This window comes from Triturus cristatus, chromosome 12, assembly GCF_964204655.1.
Source record: "Triturus cristatus chromosome 12, aTriCri1.1, whole genome shotgun sequence".
Lineage (NCBI taxonomy): Eukaryota > Metazoa > Chordata > Amphibia > Caudata > Salamandridae > Triturus > Triturus cristatus.
In genome coordinates, this window is record NC_140595.1 from 461,516,002 (window position 1) to 461,539,068 (window position 23,067).

The following is a 23,067-nucleotide window of genomic DNA, read 5'->3' on the forward strand; positions in this document are numbered from 1 at the left end:
GTTCTTTGCTCATGTCTTTACTGCGCTGTAGACAATCAATTTTCCAGATGGATCCCTTCGGCTGTCAAACTTTGCACTCAGGTTAGCGGTGCAGCGTATTTGATATAGACAATGTACTTTCTAGTTATTGGCCAAATATTCTGATTAATAACCTTTTCAGCTCCTTTAACTTGAAAGCATGTGAGAAGTCACTTCCCACGATGTGTTTGGCTGTCCCTCACTAAGAAAGTATGATTCATTCTGCTTGTGCACATAACTTGGGAAGTGGGCACATAAAAATTGATTTCGCCCTCAGAGCTAAATTGAAGAGAGTGGCCGCCAAGAAAAACAATGTTTTGCTAATAAGGAAGAGTTAACACTATGTGTTCATTTGAGAATAATCTGTACTCTTTTTCAAGACATACTGACTACAGACTTATAGATAAAATTGTATTTGGTTCAGTTTTTTTACAGATCTCACTTGGCTTTTATGCTTCTGCTTATTTTTCTCTCTTGATGACATTTGTCTATTAATCATTGTCCTTTGTCGATGATATCATTGACAGAAGGAGCATAACATGGTGGCACGCTTAAAGCTTTAGAATTGGAAAATGAACAAGCCAAAAAATCTATTTAAAAATGCTACATGCTGTGCAGTCACACTAATGAAAGGACCATTTGTTGTCAATTGTGTGTATGTCATCAACGGACAGAGTTTTTCCTGCATGCAATTCATGACTCCAAGTTGAATTTGTAATGAGAAATCATGGTCGTAAACGATTGGATGGATTTTTAAAAGTATTTTCTGTTTCTTTTGTGCTGTCAGAAAGTGGATTATCTGGTGAGTATGTTGTTTTTCACTTTAGTTTTTTTTTTTTTTTTAAATAATTGGGGCAAATCTGCATATGGCGAAGTTTTGTTGGCAGTCCCTAAATTTAATAAGGACGCAGGGTATTCCACATGATAGGGAAACTCAAGAAAAATAATGAAAACAGAATGAATAATTACAAAATAAAGATCAATGTTCAAAATAAAATGGCAGAATGTAAAAATAAAATGAATACATAAACGATAGTCTGAACAACATATCCCGTTCAATTATGTCTCACAATCTTGTACCAGATACTCTTAGAACAATACATTTTAGTGTTTTGCTGAAAGGCATTAGTGGTGGAATTTGCTAATTGCTGTCCGCAGAGAGATTTCTACACTATAACAAACGGAGAAAAGTCTCAAACATCAAATCATAACTCAACCTGCACAACTCATTGGAGATTAGCGTGGGTCTTTTCAGCTATGCAACTGAGCTTTATTCTTCCTATTTTCTATGAGGCATTTTAAAATTCTTTATGGTATGTAAGCAGAAAAGTACAAACTGTTAACATGCAGTACTCCTGTTTATCATAATGCTTGAGGAAGCATATTTATAATGGGCGATGAAGCTCGTTTGCGATAATGTGTGATTGAAGTTGAATACAAAGGAGGTAATAAATGCAATTTAGAACTGTTTTCATTGTTTGATGTGAAGCAATATGGTTGGGAGGTTTGCATGCACATCCATGGTAAAAGAGAGACCAAGTAATTGGGCACTGCAATCCATAATTTTAGACCCAAAGGAATTCTTTTAAAAGTCTCTGATTAGTACAATGGATTGTGTATAGCAGAGATCCTGCCTTCCTTTTCACCGGTTACTTATGTCCGTGCTACAGTGTTAAGCCCATCTAACCACAGTCTTCTATAAATTCCTTTTTTCCGCAAATCCAGATATGTGCATGCTTTTTTCCTTATCTCGCTCCCTCTCTGTGGCATGTTTTCCGCCAGGATCTAGGAGACATTTCCAACCATCTGTCCTTCAGGAGGAAATTAAAAATCTATGTTGATACGCACTAAAACCTCTTCCTATTTTATCTTTTGAGTTATATTCTCCTTCTTTGACCTAAACGAATTGCAGGAGATTGAATGCTGTGTGAAAATTATGTACCAATACATCCTATTCCAGGGCCTTTTATGACACATAGTAAGGGAAGATGGTTTGAGACCAGGATCTCTGTTTTGTAATATCTTAAACAATTAGATGAAAGTACAATTGGGCAAATAAGCGTAAACTTTTATTTGTGGATTAACTGGGTTGGACCATGTAGCTCAGCCAGCACATACTGCAGCCTGGCTGATGACACCATTGTTTGATCGCTTATGAATGCAGGCGAGGATATGTCCAAAGGCATCAACACAGCTGGATGTAATAGTATTGTGTACAATGCTCAGATGAAATCAGGAAGACCCGAGGTCTAATCTTAAAGCCTTTAACCACTACTGGAATGTTGCACTGGCGCCCAAGTAGAGTTGGAAATGGCTCTGACATTACAGCAGACTAAAACAGCGTTGTTACTACCTTCCTCCCTTGAAATAAAGGCATAATATCTTGCTATGGTAATACTATTTACTACTACAAATGTTCTAAATAACCGCAATTCCGTTGACACTACAAGTAATAGTAACACTGTTAGTACTAATTGTAAGGCTTTTGTTGCTAGTAGTAATATTTTAAAAGGGTTAATAGGTGCAGTTGTCTTCAGCCTCTCCTCACTCACACAGGTCGCTGTAGAACAAGAGACTAACATCTGTAACAAACCAACATAAAATGGTGTACCAGGTACGACTAGGTGTCATCAAGGTGGATAATGTGTACTTCAGATTTCCAAGTAACTTCACAGACAACTCACTATTCTCAACGGATCATGTCTACTGTGTTCCTTAGAACAACTCTGTGGAGGGTGTCTCTCTTAGATTCCAACATCTATCATTTTCTCGGAAGAGGGTGTGGTGTAGTGGTCGTATTTTAATAAATAACTTCGACGGTAAAACTATTGAATCGTAAACTTTAGGTTGAAAATTATTAAGACTTAAACCAATATGTGCGTTCAAGTGGGATGGGACAAATGTACAGTATTCTATTTATTGATGCATTTCAAACCATCAATGTGTTGTGAAAATAAGTTTTCCCACAGAAACATAAATTGTTGTTGATGTAGTGGTATTTTTGTTAACAATCGTTGGCAAACTGTTTGCAGACTTAAATTGCAGCTCTCGAGTGGGCGTGCTGTGAAAAAAATTGCTGAAAGTTTTACTGTCGCACACAGATTGAATTCCTGATTTCCCAGTGGGGCCAATTTATTTGCTGCTCTACTGTAACCTACGTTGTACGTGCCATAGCAATTAGCAGAAATTGACGGTCTATCAAATGTACAAGTTCTTATCTTATGAAAGAAAATCCAATAGCATTGTTCATACTGGCCTACTGATTTAAATGATGTTTTACACATCTGTACAATTAGTGTCGCTTTGTGAAAATGAAATGCTTTCATATTGCGCGTAGGCGTTGTGTGATAGCCAGGTCAGATCGGCATAATTTTCTAGTTAAACTACCTTTAGCCTCCTAATTAGAATGCATTGCGATCTGTATTTCCTTTTTTTTTGTTTTCCTTGTTCTGTATGTCTAGTGTACACTCGCCTGTAAAACCTTAGGCGTAATTGCTAGTGTATCACTTGAAAAAGCATATGCTAAATTTCTGTCTTGCCAAAATCAGATCCTCCTCACTAAAGTTCCTCTTCTTGCCTTTCTCTTTCGCCTATTTCTTTCACACATGTAAAGGGTTCTTAGTGATAGACAAATCACTTTACTCCTTTTCATAACCCTACATGAATGAAATATTGTATACATGTTTGAAGGAAGGATATTGGAGAATGAAAAAGGACCGAAAGATAAGCCACAAAACTAAAGATATTGAGAATGTGTTTTGTACTAGAGAATCATTTATCTGCATCTACATGGGTTATGGTTGATGTGTATGTATGGAGTTGTGCTAAAGCTAGGTAAAGGGCTTTACTGTCACAATAAAATACATAAGCTGTCTTCTTTGTTTCTTACGGGTTGATAATGTATAGTGGATCCTGCCATCCTCCATGGGTTCCACATGGTGGCAAGACCCACCGTACAGTGAAGTGTAGTGGAGGGCAGATTGCGCGCCACCTCTGGTGGCACTCTATATTTTGGTCTCATTGATGCTCTTGTATGTAGTTGGTTATCAAAGTTCACCAGTAGAGTCATCGGTGCAGCTATTTGAATGGCACTAGTATAACTTGGATGAAAGCATACTTTAAATCTTCCTATAGTCCACAGTGTAAAATCTAAAATTTCAGCTCCTCTCACCAGTAAACTTTGACTGTAAACTATCAGAACAATTCGATCTAGCCAATCAATTTGTTGAAAGATAGTTAGCAGTTTTGTACCTAGCACTAATCTCAGCACATGACCCTTGAACATAATCTGCATCTCATGAGTCGAAAACGTTTAGTTCTACAATGTGGTATTATCGTGATGCAGACTGTGGGAGTCTCGTGCAATTCCTTCTCCCACCATAATGACAACATTTGTTAAGATCTTAGCTCAATATGTAAATTTCATGTGGTTATGCTCCAAGCATTGGGTTTGGAAAGTGGGCTACTTTTCTGTATTCCAAACTAATCCTTCTGAAAGGGTTATGCATACTCTTTCTTATGTAGGACTCCTGTGAGACTGTCACTAGGATAATGGCATCATGGGCAATGGTACCATCAAATGATGGACTGGGCAGAAGTACAGTTGGCTGAGTAGTTGTGTTTACATGTCATTTACTCGATCTAAAAAGATAGTAGGTTTCTGCCAGGTAGCATCTAGTTCACTCATCACCCTCTACTTGGGTTATTTGTTCTTGATTGCACCAACAGTTTGGTTGCACATTAGAGCCTTTACAAACTGTCACCCTGTAATGCAGCCATGCATAGTTTAATGATGTGCCTCCCTGGGCTCTAGTCATGAGACCACTACATACAGTTGAAGAATGTGACGCCACTGTGGTAGATCGGAGGAGTAGGGCACTGCAGAAGGATACAAGTACATGGATTGAGTGCTGTGGCAGGGAAAGAAGGTTGTTCCTATTTGGACTTGTTCTCTGGCATCATCTGCATACCTCCACCAATAAAGATGACAACCTGATTCATCTTCCTGATGTCGAATGCTGTTGAAACTGTAGGCAATCCCCCACCTCTTGACGGTGCTGCTGTAGAAGAGACATCCCCTGCATGCCAGCAATAAAAGAGTGATGCTTCTTTTCCTTGAAAAGAGCACAAAGTGCCAGACAACCTGTTAAATATATACATCGAAGGACCATTGGAAAGGAATGCCATTCACCAGTAATGGCTAGGAGAATTTTTAGCACAGCATAATGTGTTCAGCTGAAGAACAGGGATGTCACCCAAAAGAGTGTGACAACTGCTCAGGAAGAAGTTGGACTGTTTTCTGTGCCCAGAGCCTCTTGAAGAGGGCTGCTCTTTTGCTTGGCAAGGACAGAGGTGAGGACTGCCATTTGGGATCTGGTGAAGTCCGCTATTTGGGGCTCCCCCAGGGCAGAGGAGGATGTGTACATGCTGCCATTTAGATGCAAGCTTGCACCTCCAGGAGAGGCTTACCACATCAATGCATGGTGACTAGTAATCACCTTCTAGCAACTGCCATCAAAAGTGAGATAGGCTGTCAGAACAGTCCCTTTGCTTACCGCTGCAGTGACTGATGACTTGACAGGGTGCAAGGAGGGAAACAAGTGGAACCCCACAATTAAAAATCACTTTGTTGCAGTACTGAACCTTAAGATAGAATTCAGTATTCTGCATTACTCTGTGTGATGTTTAAAGAGAAAACACCCTAACCAGGGAACATGTAGGTATTTCTCTGTTCTATGTTTCAAGGCCAGCAATAATGTGCCATGCACCAACAAAGGTAACCATTAGGCTGGCAGGAAGACAGGTAGGTGCTTTCCTCAACAGGAAGGACGTAAATGTGCTTGGTTGAATTTTAAGAGGAATGCACGAAGAACTATAAAACAAAGTTGGAACTAGTGTGGAAGTACGTATGAGATCAATACATGTTCGAGGAATAGCGTTAATCAATAGGTGTGACAGAGTCATGGACCTAGACAAAATACTTTTGCTTTTGATGGTATCCAATACACGCACTACAGTGAGATTGTTGAGTCAACCGTAGAGTTCCTGAATGAAAGGAACACACTGAGATCCCTAATGTCCTGCAGTTCCTGCAAATGGTGTTCCCTCAGATGAAAATAAGGAGTGGTCCTCTTGAACAGCAAGTACCAATGACCCAAAAGCGTACTTTTAAAAATCTGTTTTCCCAGAACAAAGCAGGAATCCGAGACTAGAAGAATCAATTTCCTCTGCATAGTAAAGCAATACTCCTTTAAGATCGAGCTTGGCTTAATATGAGTTGAATTCTGGAATACCCTATCTATCCTGGTACTGGGACGAATCTCTCTATCTAACTTGGTGTTGCTCCCAGGGATGTTATACATTGTTGCTAACATACAAGTAATTTTGCCGTGCTCTCCATTTCATGTCTTGGAATCCATATTGACAACGTTGATGTAGAATGAAGGCAGATGCTGCACAAAATGTACTTGCCGTTGAACCAAAGGAGTTTGAGTCCCAGATTTTGAGGTATTCCATTTAAAGCACAACTGCATTGTATCCCTCATCTCGAGCACCATACTTATCAGGTGAATGAATCTTTATTTTTGCATAATTACTTAAAATCTTTGCAAAATTGCAGTACGTTATCCAGAATTACAATAAAATGCGTATCTCACGACATTATAAAACATTTATCTAAACGTGTATAATAATTTAGGACTGTCATTTGGTCAGTAATATCAGACCGTATCTAAAATGTGACCTTGTTCTTAAATTCATTGTTTTTAAAATTAAATATTAGCAAAGGTCTGTATTCCCAGGGTTTTCATGGGAAGTTAATTCTTAGTTCATTGTGGGGCTTAGGGGTGCCGTGCAATTCTTTCCTGGGAGGAGCTATTCGCCATACTGCTCCTTCTGTTACTTCCGGGGGCTCAACAGTTGCCACCCCACGTGTTTACTCTGTGTTGTTTTCGATTAGGGCCCTTCGTGTCATGTTCATATATTTGCCAAATTTGCCCAGGTCTGAATACTCTATACTTGACTGAAGCAGTGCCACTGCAATGGCGCATCTTCTGGTCCCATGTCTCAGGAACATTAGTTTTAACAGAATACGTCGATGCTGTAGTAATGCAGGGCAGCAGCATAGTAGATGTACCAATGATTCAGCCCTATAATTATACAGCCTGCAACTGACTATATTGTTTAATGATTTCCAAGCCGGGTTCAGTTCTTTTATGGGTAGGTGGACTAGGCGCGCCCATTGAATTTCCTTCAAACACTTCCTTCCTAGAGGACTGTTCCTGTATGGCTGGATTTTATGCGACTCGTATGCTTTAGTTAGGCCGGCCAGACCTCTGTTTACCTTCAGTCTTGCTATATCTTCGTTCCTTGATATCTGGTCGGTGTGCTTTTTTAGCACCCTCTTTATTGCAGGTGAAGTCGGTGCTTAATTTGTAAAAATGTAAGTGCCAGGGCCCTTCTCAGAAAGCAGCGGCAGCGCTACCAATGACAGTACTAACACAACTACTAACTACTGCACTCCTACAAGTGATACAATTTAGACTATTCTTGTGTATCTTGACGTATTAAACACACTTGTTGTGCCCATCTCAAACTTAAACTGACAGCGCCGCCAGCCATGTGGTGGAGTGTCACTAGAGTCAGTGCTGTCAATTAAGTGCTGGTGCCAAGCACCGGAAACCACCAGCTCAAATTAAACTCTCCATGAAGTTAACCCAATAATATTCAAGCGAGACCTGCTTCATAAACACGTTAACAAAAAGAAAACTCCTAAACCTGTAATCACAGCGAGATACTGCTGACAGTAATACCTGCTTCAGATTGGCAGTAACTCCGCATATTCCCCAGACTGCCCATTGAAGGGTTTGAGGTGGGCTGGCGAGGGTGCGGCCAGGGTTTGATGAGGATGTGTGAGAAAGCTGCAGCTTTGAAAAAGTGGGTGACTTATTCCACTGTTGTGTGCTTCGAACCTTTGAAGAAGTGAGAAGGGATTTCAAAAAGTCACATGGCAAGTTGCTAGCCAACGGCTTTCTAGCCAGAGTGATATGGCTAACCTGGTTTAAGGGAGTTACCAAACCTGAATGTAATATGGTTTTACATGAGCTATTGACACCGGATGAAGGGAGTAAAAAACATTCTTGACTTTAAATAATGTAGTGCGGAGTACACATGACAATCTATTCTCAGACTTGAAAGCTTAATTGGAGAAGTCACTTGAAACGGAAATAGATTTTTAAAAAAGTGGGAGAGAACCATAGCATATGTAACAACCAGATTGCGAACCAGTAGAATTAACCTAATACAGTTTAATGACCCGATCGGACATACAGCTGTGCTTGAATATTCAACTCCAGTTCGAGCTACTGCCATTTGTGAACTCTTTTGATGCAAATTCTATCCATAGATTTGGAGCTTCCCAGTGCTCTACTTTGACTATTGTGTGATCCTTGGGGACTTAAACATGGCGATTGGGTGCTCTCTGGTGGCTTCCTGCAAGGTATGCTTATTAGGTGTGTTCCCTTACTCTGGCAAAGCCAGATATATGCGTAGTTCCATAAACCTGGTATGACTTTTGGCTAAGCCACAGATAGCCATCGTTTGGAAGGCCTCATATGTTCACTCTCTAAAGACGTGGCCCTCTGATGTAACCAGGTGGGCTTTGCTGGAAGTAACATTTCTTCAAAGTGGCAACTCTAGAGGAATGGCCCAAAAAATCTCTTTATAGCATGGGGAGAGGCACAAGACGTTCACTCAGAAATCTGATAAGCTGCCCAGTAAACCACAGGCTGTTGTTGGGGATGCCAGCTACTTCAGTCCCACTAGTGTCCCTAGCAATGTAGAAAGGTACAGAGCGAATGGTATCAAAAAGCATGGGTTGGTAAACCTAATCAACCTCATTTATAGGCGATGCCAGTCTGATTGACTTTTGTGTTGGTTGGCAACTAGTAACTTCGAGGTGCCCTGACGCATGAGATTGCCAGGACTGTAGGGGAATCTGGGTTTAGTAGTGGCATACGTCAAATGCATACAAGGCTGTGAATGGATTCCACCAATTCCTTCTGCTCTGTTGAATGAAACTCCCTGGGCACCGGTGATTGTGTGTTCTCTCTTGCCATCAATTCTAAAATACTTCTGTAAATAACTAATATACTACCATAATACATGGGATTCTGCAATCCCTGTTTAAAATCCCATCTCTAATTTCTTTATAGTTGGCAACTTATGAAGCACCAAGTCACCTGTTATAAAGAAATAATAGATCTCAACTGTTATTACTTATTACAATTGAGTTCTGACATTACAATGCCAGCTACCAGAGCCAACAGCTTAGTGGAAAGGCAAGACAGGCCATGGCGCATAAGTAAAGGCGCTGTTTAAATGACAAAAACAAAATATGGCTTTTCTTTCTTCTGCTACAAAAGAACAGCATCATCAGGCGGGAAAAATACATAGCAACCTGGTATTGTGACTGAAGTTTAGATGAGGTAAAAAACAATGTATCAAATAAGCCACAAAGAATGCCCCACAGTACAATCCTATTGGGAGGCTGTGGTCAACAGGATTAATGGCATATGGGACACGACTACCACCCCAACGTGGTGCCTGCTGAATATATGGGAGGAGTCCGATATTACTTCAGTGGGAAGGACTTGGATGACACTAGGGTTGGCCGTAGCTAAACGCAATATAACTTGTTGGGGGGGGGGCGATTGAGACCCAGAGGCGAAAAAGACATGGATACAAATATGGTAGCAGAAAAATCTGTTTATATCAACAGAGGGTACCTGAAGAAATAGGTCAAGATCTGGGGTAGATGGAACGACTCTCGTGGAGTACTGTGTACCCCCTCCTCAAGCTGCTAGGTCCAAGTAGGTTAACTGACCCTGGAATAGAAGTAGGCGGGTCCGCACTGACTGGGCTGTACAATTTAAATGGAAGGAATAGTATCTGTATAAAGGCAACTCTGTGGTATGTGTTTTATGTTTCACTGTCTTTTGATTTGAATAAAAAGCTCTTTTATTTAAAAGAAATATGCCACAAAGTTAGGGCCAGAAATGGGGATGGGGATTCTATATGGATGCAGGAATCAAATTACTATGAGAGGGACTCCTACGTGGGGAAGTAAAAGCTACCGACACAGTCTCTTGGAATCCCTCGCTAGGCGACATGCACATTAATTTTCCTAATGCTGAATGTCTTGGGGATTAAGGTCTAAGCTATGGGCAGGAGGTACCTCTCCCACTTGAGAGAATCCAAAGTGGTATTGGGGTATTCCAGGAATCAAATCTTTTGTGACTCAACGCATTACAGATCAAAACTAACATTTCTAGCAAATCAATAGTAGGAATGTGATGAACTTGATACGCAGGAAAAGCAAATTCATCATTTCTGAATCCATCAGTGACCAGAAAGAAGCACACATTGCTGAAAGGGAACATGGGAACACTGTCTTGACTATAGCTATGGTATCTGCCCTTATCAGGACCAGGATTGACAGTATCCCTGAAGTTGCAGCACCCCCAAAAGACTACAGAAGGTGGGGATTACACAGCTGTATGTTGGAAGAAGCTGTGAATAGTACAGACCGACATCCATAGATTTATGATCAGCTATCTTAGCTTGAACCAGACAGAAGACACTTCAGAGGAGAAGACACTTCAGAGGTGAAGGCTCAGGAGAGTAATAGCTTTTGCCTTCAGCATGAAGCAGGCCGAAGTCCCATTTCCGATGGACTAGAGGGAAATACCTAGGGAGAACTTTTAAGTCTGGAATATATACCTTTTATCCAGTGGTCCTAACATCTTTCAAATCTTTTAACTAAAAACAGTATGCATTGGATGACACTACCCTCGGTGGAAGTTAAAGACAATAAGAGGATAGTACTATGTATTTCATACAATGGCTTTCCCTTCTATTTGATTCTAGTGCAATGAAAATCTGTATGATTTTACTTCATACTTTTTTCACACACTCACTAAGGTGTTTTTGGCTTGGAGGCACTCCAATATTAAAGAAAGCTGCATTAAAAAGGGTTGATTATCCTGAGACCTAGTGGGATGTGTACTTGGTTTAATGACTTAACTGACTGTTTAAAAAGAGCTACAGTGCTGATTTGAAGCAAAGAAATGGTTGAGTAAGGTATTTTATTCCATTAATTCTTTTGTCCGGTACAAATGTTGCTGTGACTGGAGAGGGTTGGCAGTTCACATATGCTGGTTTTACAATAATGTATTGTGATCTGGAAGTAGATTTTGAAGGCTATTGTGTGCATATTCTGTTATCCCATCCTTAAAGCTCTGGAATTTGTAGACCTGGGTTTCCGATCAGAATCTCTGGTGTTCGAGGGAAGGGATGAATGGAGTCTTATTTTTACTAACAGACAAAATGGTCAATGCAAGGCCCTCGTAGAGGAAAGGGGCTTTGATACTGAATGAAGGGCTGTATTTTAAAAGTATGAGCAGTCATGGGATGACTCATTGAGCAAATCAGTGGCCGTGAGGCTAAATGGCTCTTGATGTAGCAGCTCACTGATATTGTATTTGTCATTCGATAATGCCTAACCAAGGTTCAGGTTGTTACTCCTCAATTACTAATAACAACCTCTGATACTGAAGGGAGATCATTGTGAAAGGGCTATTATTGCAACGAATAAACAGCTGTATCCCTGTTTGCCTGGGGACTAAGATATATTATTCTAAATTGAAAGCAGAGGGGTATGGGATATCTGGTTAGACCTTTGGTGAATGGATATTTTTAGGGCACTCGTGCATCTCCTATTATGATTAACAAATGTCGTAAGGTGTTCACTGTGAGGAAAAGTTGAGTGAAAAAAAGTTGGATATAAAATTTGGATTAAGTGAGATATTTCTGTATCTCACACCTTCAAATTCCTGAACAGGTAGGATATCTGGAATGGTTAGTTCTTTGTATAAGGTTTATTAAGCAGCATCCACAGTCTAGTAGGTACTAATGTGTGTGTATAACAACTGGCAATGACAAAGCAATGTTAAGAGTTCAGAAATATAGGATCCAGAAGTAAACTTACAGAGCTTGCACAGGATGATACACTCTTATAAAGGCTCCATTTATAGCTGCACTCCAAGACAGAACACCAGACTATCTTCAGCATGGATGAGGTCTTTGTAAAGATCTAAATGAGTAGGTCATTATTTTCAAATACTACAGCTATCTAGGAAGATCTTGGTGTATAAAGATAGCAATATTGGGCATCCTGGACTGGGGTAATGTTTTGAAGACAAGCACTACTTTCATGTGACTAGTTACCATGGCTGATTAGAGTGAGCAGAGCATATGCATAGTATCTAGTCCTAGCTCAGCTACTTGATAGTTTCCACAACATGGTTAGTGACCAAAGCTTTATGTTGCTCCAGCAGCTTCTGAATGCATGGCATTGAGTAAGGCCTGTATCCCCTTTATAGCACAGGGCGGAAAGGTTTGCAACTGCTTGCTTAGCGAGAGGGTGGCAGGAACCTGGCTACTGCTTGGGTGGCTGGGTGTTATGGTCTTAGTCTGGGCATGAGAATAGTATTGTTCAGAAATAGATTTTTGGGCTAAAACAACCTATTCGTTCTAAATCATTTTATATTCTAGAAATTTAGAAAACCTCAGAATGCTACCAAAATTAACTGCAGAACTTGTTTGCCTAATAATCGTAACACTCCTTTTCAGTTGAAATCTTTTTGTTGTTGTATATCTTATGACAACCCGTTCTTGTGGTCTTCAGGCAGTCAAGCCCTCTATCCCACATGCATTTGATTTTCAATTGCCACTTTGTATGAGTTGTCTAGTACAGACCTTTGTTTCATGTATTTTTTTTTATAAAGAACCTATCCTACATTGCACTCTTCTCCTGCCTCATAATGCATTCTTAAAAGGTCTCTTTTAAATGCATTTTTGCTTCAATTATAGTTATTGCCAAACTTTGAAATATGTCCATATCCCTAATGATGTTAATGGATTGTGCCTTGCTGTTGATTTGGAGCTGAAAGGGTGCAATGAGGGGCGCTATAATGTGGCTTGTTTACTTTTGCCTAGCTGGAGTTTGTATTGAGAAATAACTAGAAATAAGTAAAGGAGGGACAAACTGACAATAAATGTGGCCAAATAGAATATGAGATCCATTGCACATGCAATCAAGTGATACCACTGATCAGAAAAGAGCCAGATAATTCCACCCCCTGTGCAAACTCCTGTTTGCTCATGAATTGGTTAAGTTGTGAGGAGTATAACACAACTGGATAGAATAAGCTCTGCAATTCCTCATTTTTCCCAGGTAGCTTTCAGCATTACAACAATGCTGCTATATGCCAGGTGTAAAAGCCTAGTCATTAATTGGAAATGCATGTTTTGGCGAGGGTAAAATGGCAAAATCCACATCTTGGTCCCTTTTCGTGGGGCAAAATTTGATGTTGGAGGTAATTATTGCACTCAATAGCCCTAGATTTAGTCAGTGAGTGCAGCTGTTGTATAGTGCCATGACCGCTAGCGTGCGTACAGGGAGGATTGTTTCGGAGATATGGACAACAAGCAGAGGTTCCACCCTTATCCCCAGTGCTATTTGCCTTGGCAGTAGAGCCCCTGGCTTGTTTATGGACGAGGTTGGAGCCCTGTAGAGTTTGCCTGGCACGATCCTGTCATGTAGTGACAGTGTACACAGAAGACACTATGATATGTCTTGGAGGCCCAGGAGACCCGTTGCCCCACCTCTTGTGGGGGATGGAAGCCTTTGCTGCTCTCTTTGGCCTACGGACAAACAAGTCTTAATCTAGGGTGTTCTGATTGGGGCTGCAGTGGGAAACAGAAAAGATACGATACCTCAGAAACTGGGTAACCATTAGTCTGCAGGCCCAATACTGGTTAAATATAGAGCGATTATTGGAGGGCTTGAGGAGATCGGTGGAGATCTGGAACATTCTTCCTCTCCTAATTATAGGGAAAATATCCTTGGCAAAAATTGTGTTCTTGCTGTGCTGTCTCTATGTGTTGTGCTTGGTCCTGCAGGTTACTTTCGATAAATTAGATAAGTTGCTGTGTGCGCTAGTGTGGGCAGGTAAAGGAGTAAAGTGAAACGGTATATTCTGAAGCTCCCCTAGGTGGCGGTGGGGTTGGAACTGCCGGACCTGTTTTTGTACTATGAAGCCACTCAGCTCCAACATGCTGTGAGCTAGTTTGATGAGGAGCCAAATTGGGAGAAGGCCCTACTGGCAGGAACACACACCCCCTACACACACTCCCAGAATTATTTCTGATGGGTAAAGAGGTCCTGAAAGACCTTCCATCCCTAATACTGCTAACGGCAGTGGTGTGGCACAGAGTGGTCAGCAGGGCACTGTGGCGAGCCCCTTTGTGGATAACCTACCTCTATGGGAGATTCGACCATTTGCTGCTTTGAAGGCTGACAAAGCCTACAATCGTTGGACAGGGGGTGAGTGTGAACAACAGATGTATCTCCTTTGCCAAATCACAGGTGCAGTTTGAGATTTGTCTCTGGCAGTTCCTGCAATATGCTAGGCTGGCGTATATGGCGCTGGGGAGTTGGCTCACCTTCCCTGACTGATCACAGCAGCATGTGTTAGTGAGACAGCTGCTTGACCTGCCTGGTTGGTGTAAATTAACGCACCTGCAGGCGGCGCTGCTACAGGATACAGGTGGTCCCACAGATGCAGCGAGGGATGCAGGAATGGGTATTGCCCTGAGGTGATCACAGCCACCGAGTGGAAGAGGGCCTGTGAGCAGATTCGGCTAGTTTCACCCAATGCTAGGTTTAGATTACTGCAGTTTCACTATCTTCACAGGACATACTTGACTCTGACTAAGCTGATTAAGATTTACCCAGGGCAGACTGTGACTTGAGGGAAATGCACTGTGGCTTGTGGAAAATGCAGACCGCCATTAGCTACCTTTTTGCATTTGACTTTGATATGCCTTCTGCTGATGGATTACTGGAAGAAAGTGTTGGGAGTCGCTTTCATACATGGTGGTAGTATCAACTTGCGGAGTTGACCCAGTAACCCTAAGAATCAGGGTCATTATATTCTGTAAATGACTGTGGTTCACTTGGGATAGCATTAGCCCAGAGGAGTAATGCTATGTGGTCTAATTACAACCCATGTAAGAAAGAACAAAATCACTTAATAAAGCCTAACACACGTAGAAACACCCAAAAGGAAATTATCGCAAAAGCAAATCATAAAATGTCAATCTTCTTCCATTAGTCCCAACCCATGAGTTGCTAGCCACGCATCTTTACACATGAAATGTCAGAAGTTGGTCAGACATAGCAAGCTTTAACCAGAGCGAGTGATTATGAAACAACACCTAAAAAGCCGAAACACAGTATATAGAATAAATGGCTACCGTTAATTCAACAAAATGATATACAGTTAATTGAATCTAAGAACGAAACCGTGTCTAGCTTTGGTTATTTTTTGATGAAGGGTGTTATTACCCCTTTTTACCTTGATAGTCCTTCTACAGACCACTGGCTGCTGATTATGTGTCTTTCCCCTTTTTTGTCCTGATGCGCCCCTGGTCAATTTTACCATCAGTTTTTTTCTAAGATTAATAGTTTACCACTGTATTTTAGTTAGCATTCAATATTTAGTTAAAGTTTGTATATTTGGTGTTTAGTTTACTTTTTTGTTAAATGTACATTGAAAATAATATATATATATTTGAAATATATATGCATGTCTAATTTTTGCTTTTATTAGGCTGTATGGTAGGTACTGCTTTACAGACAAAGGTATTCTGTATAATTCTTGATGTTTAAATTAATTAGGTTAATTATAAGTTAATGGTTCAATTATTGTACTAGGTGTATATTATTTGCTAATATTTTTCCCTGGTTTAGTGTTTTTTTAGTGGAATAGGATAGGCAGTATTTTTAAATAAATATCAGATTATGTTGGCAAATAATTTGTTTCAATATGGTAGTACTTTTTTATTACTATGCTTACTTGTTTTCATGCAAGTTATTTATTGGTTTTCTTGTGGATTTACAGCAGGTAGAATTATTATTTTTTTTTTTTAAAGTTAAACATCTTAAACTATTTCCTATGATTAATAAAAATAGGTGTTCATGTTTTTATATGTAGTTTAAAATAGAAATGTCACTTATTTCATTGTGTACTGATTTTAAAACTAATTGATTTATTTTGGAAATATTTTTAGCAGATTGTTTAAAAGATTTTTTAGTATTAGTAATACGCTGTTCTAAAAGGTATTTTCTAATGCTTCATTATATAATTAGAACAGGAAAAATTAAACTTAATTAAAATATATTTAGGCTTTTTAATGATTGTATTACAGTTTAAAAGTTATCTATTATCAATCTTTATATGTTTTTGTTTATATTTTTAAATACTTTTTTACAAAACCTTTTGTAGGTTTCGCCCGCACAGCACTTGCGAAATCTCTTGTAAATAAAAAGAAAAATCTTGAAAGGGGCTTTGACCTCGAGATAGATAGATATGTGTGTATGTTTTTAGGATTGTAAATATTAATTTCTACTTTTGCCTGTTTGTTGGTCCTTGACTATTAACATTATTTTTAATAAGTTTGATATTTATTACATTACTATTTTGGAAAAAATATATTGGTTGAATGAATGCATTTTGAGATATATATAGGCACACATTTTTCTGGTATGAACATATTTATTACAAATTTTAAATATAAATTTCTTTAATGTCAGAGTTTATATTTTGTAATACATTGCAAATAAGCCAGATTTATTTCACTTATTTAAATGTATATTTAAGTTATAGATATTTCGGTAAATAATAATTTTGTAATTGTGATTTTGATTAATTATAATGCTAATCTGAAACATCTACATTATTGTAGTAGATATTTTGGTTTTAGATATTGTTAAGCTATTTGTATTTTTCTTAGTTGAAATTTTGGTGCTAGATATTTTTGCCATTTCAGTGTGAATCATAGAAAAACGATGTTTTGTCAATGTTTTTACCTTGATATTTTTATTAGTTACATTTCTTTTAAAGGTCTACAACCATTTAATGATCACAGTTATCATGCACATACAACCCCTTCAACAAAACTCTACACAATTCACAATTTCATGAGGTTTCATCTTGCGCACACCCTTTTTTCCCTCAGTAGAACTACCCCATCAAGCAACTCTCAAAGGAATGAAGCAACCTGCCCCTCTAAAGCTCACCTTCTGAAATCCTGCCCTTTGTTACATTATGCGGGATACATGACAATGGATCGAAAAAGGAGGGATTACTGCTTTCACTGTATGGAGAAATTGGAATTAAAATCTGTAGGGTTAATGAAGCGGTTATCGTCACTGGCTTTGCTATACCTTACAAGTTTCTACATACAGCGCTCTTAACTGTACACAATAAAAATAAAGGACAGACGTTGCAAAATTAAACTGGGTCTGCACACAGCTATTGTACTGTGAAGTGTTTTGACAGTTCAAAGCTGCACTTTTAAGGAGTGGAGAGGTTCTACCTGCCTCCTTGCTTTCTCAAATTAGCACAAACAGCAGAAACTACACCGTGCAGGGTAGAACATGAACTGGCTAATCTCCACATTGGGCGCAGGCCAAAAGACCAGCCCCTATTCAGCTCCCCTACAATGGAACATACTTGACTCTCCTGTATTGTCAATAACCCTCTCGCTGATGCAAAAAGAAGTGCCTAACACAGAACACCATTATATGCGGATCTGGTGATGGATGCTTTACGATCCTGCCGCAGGAATAACCAGTTTAATTGCAACCTCGGACATGTTTTTCTTAACAAACACCACTTTAAAATAGCATAAATCTTACTGCCAGGAATAACACAACGTGGGCACAACTGACTGTTTTTAGAGCGTGGAACAGCCAGTAGACACTGTAGCTGAAAGACTGATGCCAATGTTACTATATTCCAAGATACCACATTCCTTCTTGTTATCTACACCAAAAAAGAAATCTGCTGGAACAATTACAACCTTCCTTCTTGAGCCTCACTCAACAAACAGAACAAATAAAACACAAAACCCACATGCTGCCTTCAGAATCAGCTCAAGCGTCTTCAGTACTAAAGAGTACCCCAAAAGGGGCTGATATGCTTACTCCAGCTGCAGGAACCGAATACCCTACAGGACAGGATTCATTGATTGCAATAATTTTGTCTTTTCTATTGACACTTTCCATTTTAGTAAATCCGAAAGTACATTATTAGCAATGTTTTGATCCAGTTGGAACTCCAGCATTATTATTGACAGCATAGTCACCCAGAGATTGAGTTTAGCCTCCCACATCTCCCTTCCTATCACCTCTTTCCTCCATTCTCCGCTTTTCAGAACTTCTCACACCAACCCTTCAGGCATTGGTTCTGGAACCTTCTCAAGCATCCCTTCCCAGGTCTCCCAAATCCTCTGCCACCCTGTTGTCTCTTCGGATGCACTTTATGAGCTGCTCCTCAGCCAGGGCCCACTCCAGCAGATACCCCTGCTGGACTTTTGCTGCTTAAGCTTTGACTGCCTTCCTGTGAATGGCGATGCACCTTCTGCCCAGCACTATCCCCAGTGGTTGAAAATGCAAATGCAGGTTCTGACTGTCTTTTCTGGGCACCACTCCAAGCAGGCACACTTTTGTAGATTCCTCTAACTCCTGTCCCACTATGTATTAATTCTGCAAATGACTGTGGTTCTATTCATCTTTAAAAAAAAACCTGGGGGGCGTGGCTTGCAGCCAAGCAAGATGGCCGCAACCTAGTTGGGCTCCGAGGGTGAGACTGACTCCCCTGACATCCGCATCATATCCGTGAGGCGATCCGACCCCAGAGTTCCGGAACAGACAGCGGACACATAGCGACGCCTATTGATCCAACTCTCGAGTCTCTCGGATGCCCGGAGCGGAATCGGCGAAGCCCGGAGATCCGCGGCCTACCTCCGTGCTTTGGACCGGGGCAAGAGGACCCCGGGCAGAGCGCGACCGGACTGGATCGGCCCGGAGGTGCAGGCGGAGGTTTGGCGGCTAATGGCGGACCCGACGCCCGCGTGATCAGCTGAGGCCAGGGCAGCAACGAAGCGGGTGACACTGAGTGGGCGGCACATCCGTGCCCGCAGACCCTGATCGGCCACCACCGGAGGACCCGGCTGAGGCATCGGAGCTGAGGCGCGCAATCCACCGCTCATCCCGGAGGCCTGGGACACGCTTTCAAGTGCTGCTGCCGGGCGCCGGTGAAGCTCCCCGGAGCATCCACTACTAGCGGGGACCGGTGGGGAGGGCCGAGAACTGTGGCCCTGCCCTGCGCTGGACTCCGCCGTGGTGAGAAGCCGTCCCGGCTGATCCGTGTTACCCCCAGAGGAACGGGCAGCCTGAGGGGTTCGTGGCCTGAGCGGGGCGGTCTGCTTCACGGACTCCCTGGCAGTCGGCGAGGGTGCGAGTCTGGAGGCATCACCCATCGGACCATGAGCGGGAAAGGAACCAGAGGGCACCAGCAGCGCAAGCTGGATAAATTCGCCTACACCAAGGACTCCTCCGCACTGCCAGACCGCAGCGGCCGCGCCGAGAAGATGGCGGCGGCCAACTAAACGCCGAAGGTAACGCTGGAAGACATTATGGCTGCCTTAACACAAGTACAGTCCACTGTGGGGTCGATTTCGACGGACGTATCTCTGCTTCGCGCGGACTTCCAGAAAATGTCCGCCAGGGTCGCGGATGTGGAGCAGGTAACGGAGACCCTAGCGAAAGACTCGAACTACCTCTTACAAAAGGTGTCTCAGTTGGAGACGGAGAATAAACGGTTGGCGGCCCGGCTGGACGATCAGGAGGGACGCTCCCGCCGCAATAATGTGCGTATTACCGGGATTCCGGAAAGTGAGGGGCATCCAGCCATGGATCTCTACGTTGAAGACTTGATCAAGTCCAAGTTACAGCCCCGGGGCGCCTCTGCCTTTTTCTCGGTGGAGCGAGCCCATAGAGTACCGGATGGGCGACCGAAGGTGGGTGCGCCTCCGAGGCCCGTCCTGGCCCGCCTGTTCAATTTCCGGGATAGGGATGCCATTCTTCAAGCGGCGCGGGTGGCACCGCCCCTCCGTCTCCAAAACTCCACGGTGTCCTTCTTCCCAGACTATACGGCGGCGGCGCAGCGACGGGGCTTCGTGGAGGTCAAGAAGAAGCTAAGGGCCCGAGACCTTCCATATGCAATGCTCTTCCCGGCGCGGCTCCGCGTTGTGGCGGAGGGCAAGACTGTATTCTTTAACACACCGGAGGAGGCTCATGATTGGCTAGAGGGGTGGCGCCAGGCTAGGAGTGCTGGGCGCTCGAGCCGGGGGACAAGACACCCCGGGAGTGCGGAAGATCCTACTGGACGCGACCGGGGAACGGAAGAGGTTGAGGAGGAGCCGACCGGATGACATCGTGGCTTGTGCTGCCCCCGATATGTAGTTCAAGACTGACCTCCGGGGCCTGCTGCTGCTCTATTGGCCTAACATCAGCTGTTTTGGGACATGAACGATGGGACCTAGGGATAGGGGATGTCCTGGTCTTCCTCGGACTCCACGCTCCTTAAAGCGCAAGTACTGGTTGGGGTTAGAGGGAGTGAGCACTCTGCTGAGTTGGGGTGGCGGGCAGTTCTGAGTCCGTATGGCAGGGAGGCAGGGAGGGGGTTGGGGGGTTGGGGAACGTTTTATGGTTTGGTTTTTCTGTTTTGGTTCTATAGGACACGGGCCATTGACCTATCCCAAGCACGTACACACCTCACGACACATGTCTCATTACGCACTATCCGTATCATGCTATGTCTTTTCCCCCAGCCGCCGTGATGTCAGGCTTGATGAGTGATGTATCCCCTGACACCAATTTGACCCCGGTGCGGCCCCTCTCTTTGCTCACGTGGAATGTTCGGGGATTGGGAGATAAAATCAAACGGGGCCTGGTCCTGCATAGTATCAAACGGTGTGCCCCGGCATTGGTCTTACTCCAAGAGACCCACCTCACTGGCTCCACTACTAGAGCGCTGGACAGATGGGGGTACAAGATGGTGGCGCACTCTGAATTCACTTCTGGGTCCCGGGGGGTTGGCATATTGATGCGCAAACAGTCCAATTTAATCATGCTTAGTGTATATACGGACGGGGCTGGGCGTTTCGCCGCAGCTCACCTTCAGTGGGAGGGGAGGCCCTACAACATAGTGTCGGTCTATATCCCACCTGGGTTACATGCTGAGGCGCTCCCGGCGCTTAGTGAATTTCTGCTTACGCTACCGAGGGGGAGGTGTTAATAGGGGGCGACTTTAATGCGGTGATGAATGACCACACTGACCGGTCTCCACCCCGAGTGAAGGGTGGGGGGATGTCCCGCCTTGCGAGCTTCATGGCGGCTCTCGGGTTCACAGATATATGGCGATGGCATCACCCGGGGGCGCGGTCCTACACGTACCACTCCGGGGTACACGCTAGTTTAACCCGCATTGATTACTTTCTGGGCTCCCCCGGTTGTCTCCACAATATTGAAAGTATAGACATCAGACCCAGGGGCATCTCTGATCATTCCCTGATCCTCTTGCAATACAATAGCTATCACCTGATGCGCCGCCGCGTATATCCGATACGCCCCAGCTGCATGCGACTGCCAAAGATTAGTAAATCCATAACACAGGCGACAAAACTTTACTTCCACGAGAACGCCGCTTCGGTCGACTCCCCCACGATTCTTTGGGAGGCGTACAAAACGGTGGTGCGGGGCCAGGCGATGGCCGCCATCTCAGAATATAAGCGCACACAGACCTCTGAGCTGCAGTCGCTAGAGCTTGAGCTCCGGGCTGCAGAGGCTCGCCAGGCCGAGACCCCCTCCCGTGAAGCCTCGCATGACCTGCGAGTGATTCAGGTGAAATACAAGGAGCACCTCGCAGAGCGTGTCCGACAACGGCCAGAGGCCTCGAGGCACACAGTCTATGACGTAGGCGATAAAACTGGAAGGCTGCTGGCGTGGCTGGACAGACGCGACAGCGGTGCCCGGTGGATTGCGCAGCTTGGCACGGCCGAGGGGTTGACAACGACAGACCCGCGAGAAATAGTGCGCACCCTGGCGGTGCATTTTCGGGAAGTGTACTCCTCCGCTTCCTCCATGTCGGTGGAGATGGCATTGACATACATCAGAGACCTGTAGATGCCCAAGCTCTTCCCGGAGGCTCGAGAGACCCTTGAGGCCGAGCTCAAGGTGGAAGAGCTTCAGGTGGCTATTAACGCATTGCAGCCCGGTAAGGCGCTGGGTCCCAACGGCATCCCGATTGAGCTATATCAACGGTTACCCGAGATGCTGGCCCCACACTTGCTGAATATGTTCACGCACAGCCTGGAGGCGGGGGAACTCTCCGCGGACCAGCGAACGGCCACTATCGTGGTAATACCAAAGCCGGGTAAGCCGGCGGATCGATGTGCCTCCTACCGTCCCATTTCGCTGATCAACGCAGAGGCCAAGATCCTTGCGAAACTGCTGGCCCTCCGACTCACGCCTCATTTGTCTGGCATAGTACACCCGGACCAATCGGGCTTTATGCCTGGGAGAAGTACATCCCACAATCTGAGGCGCTTACATGGTGTGCTGGCCCGGGTAGAACGATTGCAGGAACCGGCGGTCATCCTCTCCCTTGATGCCCGCATGGCATTCGACATGGTGGAATGGCCCTTTCTCTTCGCGGTGTTGTCACATCTGGGGTTTGGGCCGAAGTTCTGTGCCTGGATCCGACTCCTCTACACCAAGCCACTGGCCCATGTCGCGGCCAACGGGCACATGTCGGAGGATTTCCCCCTGGGGCGTGGCACGCGTCAGGGCTGCCCTCTGTCGCCGCTGCTCTTCGCCCTAGTGCTCGAGCCGCTCGCGACTTGGATACGATGGGAGCCCATGATGCGGGGCCTTCGCTGGTCGGCTGACTGGGAAGACCGCGTCTCCCTCTACGCGGACGACATACTGCTTTACTTGTCTTCCCCTGGGCGTTCCATCTTGACACTGCTTAACATCTGCGAGGTATTTGGCCGGGCATCTGGCTATATGATTAACTG

The 23,067-nt window shown here is 43.6% G+C and overlaps 1 protein-coding gene across 1 annotated transcript in view; it reads left to right on the forward strand.

Moving 5' to 3' along the window:
• The window catches only part of PHKB (phosphorylase kinase regulatory subunit beta), a 1,466,493-nt gene that overhangs the window by 60,896 nt on the left and 1,382,530 nt on the right, over positions 1 to 23,067 (forward strand). The window lies entirely within an intron of this gene.